The 6,000-nt window shown below is 38.9% G+C and overlaps 1 long non-coding RNA gene across 2 annotated transcripts in view; it reads right to left on the bottom strand.

Moving 5' to 3' along the window:
* Positions 1-3,962: 3,962 nt before the first annotated feature.
* The window catches only part of LOC121141762, a 45,888-nt gene continuing 43,850 nt past the window's right edge, over positions 3,963-6,000 (bottom strand). For both annotated transcript variants that reach the window (XR_005878699.1, XR_005878700.1), the window contains one exon: positions 3,963-4,631. This is a non-coding gene — a long non-coding RNA (uncharacterized LOC121141762). The remainder of the gene's footprint in view (positions 4,632-6,000) is intronic.

Raw genomic sequence — 6,000 nt, 5'->3', positions numbered from 1 at the left:
CTTTAGTATATTCTTTAGCTCGCAGATCTTGTTTCTATCAGAAACAGGCTTTGCAATTTAAAAGATAAACTTGTCAACATTCCAAATCCATATCCAATTCAAAATATCCCCCTTGCTTTTAAGACCTTTGCTTAGCAAGCTCTAAACTTGGTCAACAGATGAGTTTCCTCCAGTCCGATTTCATATATGATTAATAACACATGGGAAGGGAATCAGGGAAGAAGACTGAAGGAGATCAATGTGTAGTTCTCTAACCCCTGAAATCATTTGTTACTGTTTAAAGCTAAGACTTCAGGAAAGAGAGGCACACTTACACATTAAACATTATAAAGGCAAGCATCAAGAAATCCCCAGAGATAATTGTTCATACAATGAAGATTGGTCTTCCTATCCATTTTACGTTATACTATATGCTATAGCCATATTTCCTAGGAGTGTATATCATCCCTGGTGGACGGTTGATCAGCTCAATCTTGTGCAGAATCTTGACAGGTAACTTCTGGTGCTGTGAGCTCATAGGTACAATAATGAAGCCATGCAAAGTCTCAATATTGGTACAAGCACATAATTTGTTTTAAAACAATAGAATCTACTAATTTCCTTTTTAAATTTAATACATGGGATACAGAGAAAAATGAGAACTAGGGAGAGATAATGATTAGGAGTCAGGTACAAGAAGTCCCAACTACAAGTGACCAACTATAGGGTCTTGAACTTTCTGCAAGCCTGGTCAAGAACTGACTTCATAATGGGACCTGCAGGTACTAGAACTCCCTGCCTCCACAGTAGGAAAGTCAGAGGCTGACAGTAAGCCACTGTCCAATGCAAACACTGGGCAGAGCAGCATGAAGCTCCTGTGATGATGATAACACACGAGGGTCTTCCTTCTCCTTCTTGTCAATCCCAGTTGTATCATGGAATTTTCATTTAGATGAACAATACAGATACTTGATCGTTGTACTGGTTTCATTGGATCCTTTAATGCAAATGTCATTTTCAATTCTTGTTTAAAGACAAGTGGAATCACTTCGGACTGCATAAGCAAGGTGGTATTTAATAGTCTGAACTCCTCTCCACATTTGAAATTGGTCTGTCTGTCTAACATTCATTATACATCAGGCTGCCCTTTGCATTTTAAATGAATTGCTGCCACAAAAGCCTGCTCATCTGGGTCATTTCTTAATCCTATCAACTTAAGTCAAAATCACCCTTTTCCACCTCCATAGCTTTCAAGTCTGAAGTCCAAAGAAACATTAAAATTATTAAAGTCAATCTTGTGAAACATATTTGTCTCAGAGTACAACAAATAATTGAAAGGAATTCCAGCATATGTTTGATCTTATATTGACTAACCAAGACTCCAAAATCAAATCAGTAGTCAATATTATATGCTTTGTGTGCTATTTTTAATGACCAGGTTTGGACATTGCTCGTTTTATTATGTTGCAATATGTACCTCACAATAGTAAAGTAACTAATTGAACAGGTACCTATTGGTTATTAGTATTTGATCTGATTTCATGTTCCCTAGACTTTAAACAAAGGAAGAAATAATTCTTGCTCTCTGGGTTCTAGATGCTCCGAGTGTGGGTACATCGTAAGCAGGCCTCGCAATAGTTCTTGAACTGAAATAGAGGAGCATGGAGGCTGTGAACTAAAGTAGTGACAGGCTACATGAACTGAAAGTATAGCAAGAAAGAAGGGGATCTTTAATTTTTTTAAAAAATTGAACTGTAAGAAAATATATATTTTAAACTAAGTCAATAGATGAAAAGTATTCTATTTGGCAGAAATTTGATGTTTAAAAATAATAAGCTGCTCTGTGGAAGAAGGTGATAAGTAAGTTCTGAGAATTTTTAGAAGTTTTTAGTCAAAAGGAACTGTGGGGACATGCAAATAATGATGTCTAGCAGCCCGTTCAGAAGGTGTGGCTGGAGCTTTGGTGTTGCAGTCGAAGAGCAAAGCTGTAGTGCTGGGAATCGTTTGCATGAAGCAATAAAAGCCGCTGAGACCACGAATGGTGAGAACTGGATAGGAGCAGGCTGCACATGAGGTGAGATCGTGTGTGTGGATAGCAGAGAGAAGACAGCAAAAAAAATGACAGCAGGGGCACAAGTCACCAGAGCAGTGGCCAGGTAGCCAAGGAACCGAGGTAATGTTAAAGACATCAGAAAAAGAATCAAATCCATTAAGAATGTGGTGATTAATCCTGCCCAATGCCAAAGAGATGGTGAGAATAAATCATGTATGAAATCACTGGGTATCAGTAGTCTTGAGAATATAGAGTACATTACTCCTAGGAAGGGCTATTAATTTCAAACTAATAATTATATTGGAATTATCTTTGTAAACTGAAGATGAGGGCATTAAAATGAGTCTGAGCATGAGTTAAGTTGGTCCTTTGCTAGACAGGGAGTGGAAGTTCTCCCATGGTAATAACTTCTGCATTATAATCACAAGTCCTTTTCTTACTCTTGTTCCTTGGATGCCAATGATTCTAGAAGAGGACAACAACTGTTGGCCATATGAAGGTCGTAGAACAGGGCATTTGAACTAATAAACTGTGTTTCAAGTACACTCCTCACACCTTGAAAGCATACTATCTCTGAGTTTTCTCTTAATGAATTGTCTTTATCTAGTGTCTTTGTTCTAGGACACAAAAACTTGGAATCCTTCTAAGGGTGCCCTTGGAACTCCAGTGTGCCCTTGTTACTATGACTGCTAGACGTCCTCCCTATTTAGCATTTGCCACTCAGAGGAGCCCCATAACCGCTAGACAAGATGGCTAGCAGAATTGTGGGCCACAGCTGCTGTGACTCTGAGGAACATTTGCACTTAACATTCCAGCCAACTAGAAAAATGAGTTAAAATCCAAGCCACATGTTCCTAATGGCCATGACACACAGTTGAGAATGCATTTAAGAAAAACCACTCCTCAGAATAACTTGTAGAAAAACTCTCATTCAACGCATCCTAAAACTGAAGTTCTTAAGCACACAAGTTTAAGGTGATTCTGTGAATTTTTTTTGCATGTGTATGTGAGTGTGTGCCTGGTCATGTGGGTAAGCATGTGTATGTACACATATGTGCTCAGGCCTATGGCGGGAGAAGGTTGCCCTCTAGTGTCTTTGTGACAACTCTCCACTTTATTTTGTGAGAGACAGGGTCTCCCTCCTGAAATCCTGAGCTCCCAGGTTTACTGGTCTACCCAGTTAGTGAGGAGGTCTTGTGCATCTGCTGGGATTATAGACAGGGACCACACCCACCCAGCTTTCACGTGGTTCTGGAAATCATAGCCCAGTCCTCATGTTTGAGAATGAACTGAGTCATTTCACAAACCCCAGTTCCATGAAGTTTTAAAGTCATACCATAGTGACCTGGGTGGTGGTGGCACACTCCTTTAATCCCAGCACTCGGGAGGCAGAGGCTGGCAAATCCTTGGGAGTTCAAGACCAGCCTGGTCTACAAGAGCTAGTTTCAGGACAGCCTCCAAAGCCACAGAGAAAGCCTGTGTCTCGAAACACCAAAAACAAAATCATACCGTAATGCTATTATTGCAATCCAAGAATCACATTTCTCAAGAAGGTAACAAGGACTTGGAAGGCTTTGAGAAATGCAAAGTAAAGCTGTTTTGAGAGGCTACTTCACCCTAGTCAGAACAGATAGCATCAAGAAAACAAACAACAGATGCTGACGAGGATGTTTATAGAAATGTAAGCTTGCACAGCCACTATGGAAGTCAGCAAGGAGGTTCCTCAAAACCTATATAATTCATGAATACATACACAAAGGGCCCCGAGTCAGCCTACCACAGAGATATTTGCACAGCCATGTTCATTGCTGTATTATTGACAATAACTTAAAAATGGAACCATCCTACACATTGTCAACACATATGTCAACATAAAATAACCGTGATACACATGCACAGTAGGATTTTGTTTTATTTTGTGCTGCCTTAAAGAAAAGAAATGTGAAGTCAAGATTTTTTTGCAGGAAAATTGATGGAAATAGAGATTTTGTTAAGCAAAATAATACAAACACAGAAAGACAAATACATTCATCTAAATTTAAATATGAATATACATATATTGTGTGTGTCTGTGTGTACATGCATGTACACATGAATATGTGTGTGTGCAAGTCATGAAAGTAGAAATGGAAAGAAGTGGTCTTTAGGGAGAGGAAGGAGAAGCAAGAGGTTAACACAGTGCAAGTGATATAAATAGCAGATAGGAGAACTATTTAGGAGAAACAAGGAAACCAGAAAGAAGGGAGAAATAAGAATAGGTAAAGGATAGTTAAGGAGGAGAATAAATAAGAAAGAAGTATACAATAGTATTATCTCGTTAGCCACTTTATGCACTAACAAAGTTAGTTAATATTTTAAAAGATTTGAAAGATAAGGGACAACTTCTACAGTCTTTCCTTTGAATTTAACGTATCTCTTAGGTAAGGCTGGCAATGGCTTTCCAGTTTTTTCTAGCCATCTCTTTTCTCTGAGAGTAGCCATCAAAGAGAAGCCTTGTCCAGAAGCTCTGGATCACACCTGGCTCCTTGTCTCTGTATCGACTGTGTTTTACTCCAGAGAAGTGCTTCAAGTGCCATCTCCTTTGTTCTGTTTTTTTTTTCTGTAATGTGAAGATAAATGCAAATTCAGAAGAGTCAAAGATGATATTTTAAAATATATTCTAACAAGTAGTTTAAAATAGGACCTGGGAGAAAAGCCAAGGAGGCCAAAGACAGGGAAGGGCTTTCAAGGGCTACAAAGGTTCCAGCAAAGGCAGACACAGCAGAATTCTCCTGTGTTCTTAGGAGGTCTTACTATTTGAGTTCCCACAATAGAAAAGCTCTGTTTTTAAAAATGAGTTCTCTTAAATCCAAACTCTCCTTTCTCCAACTCAGAATCCCATGTGCACTTCTCCATTGCTAGACTGAACCTAAGGGAGACAGTGTATCCGTGACCCATGGCTCAGCTCTAGCCAGTTAGAAAAATGAATCTGGAATTTTCCATTGCTGATTGTTTTTATCATTCCCACCCTATTGTTTCCTCTACTGCTCACCCTGAAAATGTAAACACACACATATAGAGAGAGAGAGACAGAGACGAGACAGAGAGACTAAAAACAGTTCTCAAAAGCTTCTGAGGTGAACAACTCAGAAGCATCTTGTAAACACAAAGTGAGATAAAGACATAGAGTCACCAACTTGGTCAGTTTATTGAAAAATAATTTCTTATAAGTTGTGGTTGACATGAGCCTATTCCCTGAATGTCACAATTTAAAGTCACGTGTGTCCTATTGTTTTAAGATCATGTTCATCATTCTGCCTTACTCACTACAGTGTATAACTTGGGATATATAGGCAGTTTTGAATAAAAGTTAAGGCTCTGAAAAAAAATAAGAAGACCAGAGAGAAGACTAATGATATGAGGAGAAATGGAGAAATACTCTATCCAATGGATAAAGATACTACTACTTTTGTGCTTTTTAAATTCATCAGGAAATAGCGAATAAAGTGTATGGAGACTCTTCCAGATTTAATAACTAGTCCCTTGAGTGCACCATGCAATCACATGTAGACTTTTGTTTCCCATGTTAAACCAGTTAGGATGAGGTCACCATCTGTGTGTCCATCCTCAGAACTTCAGGGTGAATCAAAAGGAGGACTGTCAGTTGAAACTGGAATCGTAATTCATTCCCACCCAGATTGTTTTTCTTCACCTGCTGTTGCAAGCTCACTGTAGCTCTTTTAAGCCCAAGTGCAATCACTGTTTGTTAATCATACCTAAGCCAGTGCTTCCTTCCCTCTTGAATGAAAGCACACCACCCTTGATTTATAAAACCACAAAGTCAAAGGCTGAAAGTGATTCTTTCACTCCTACAACAAATGATTCTAATGTCTGCAGGACACTCTCTCTTTTGTCCGATGTTTCATGTCACAGAAGACGAAACTGAAACCCAGAGACTTTCAATGTCCTAACCAAGTTCAAAAGTCAGA

The sequence above is a fragment of the Mesocricetus auratus genome, unplaced genomic scaffold (genome assembly GCF_017639785.1).
Source record: "Mesocricetus auratus isolate SY011 unplaced genomic scaffold, BCM_Maur_2.0 Super-Scaffold_100008, whole genome shotgun sequence".
Classification (NCBI taxonomy): domain Eukaryota; kingdom Metazoa; phylum Chordata; class Mammalia; order Rodentia; family Cricetidae; genus Mesocricetus; species Mesocricetus auratus.
The sequence above is the reverse complement of the archived record's forward strand: the minus strand, read 5'-3'. Positions and strand labels throughout refer to the sequence as shown.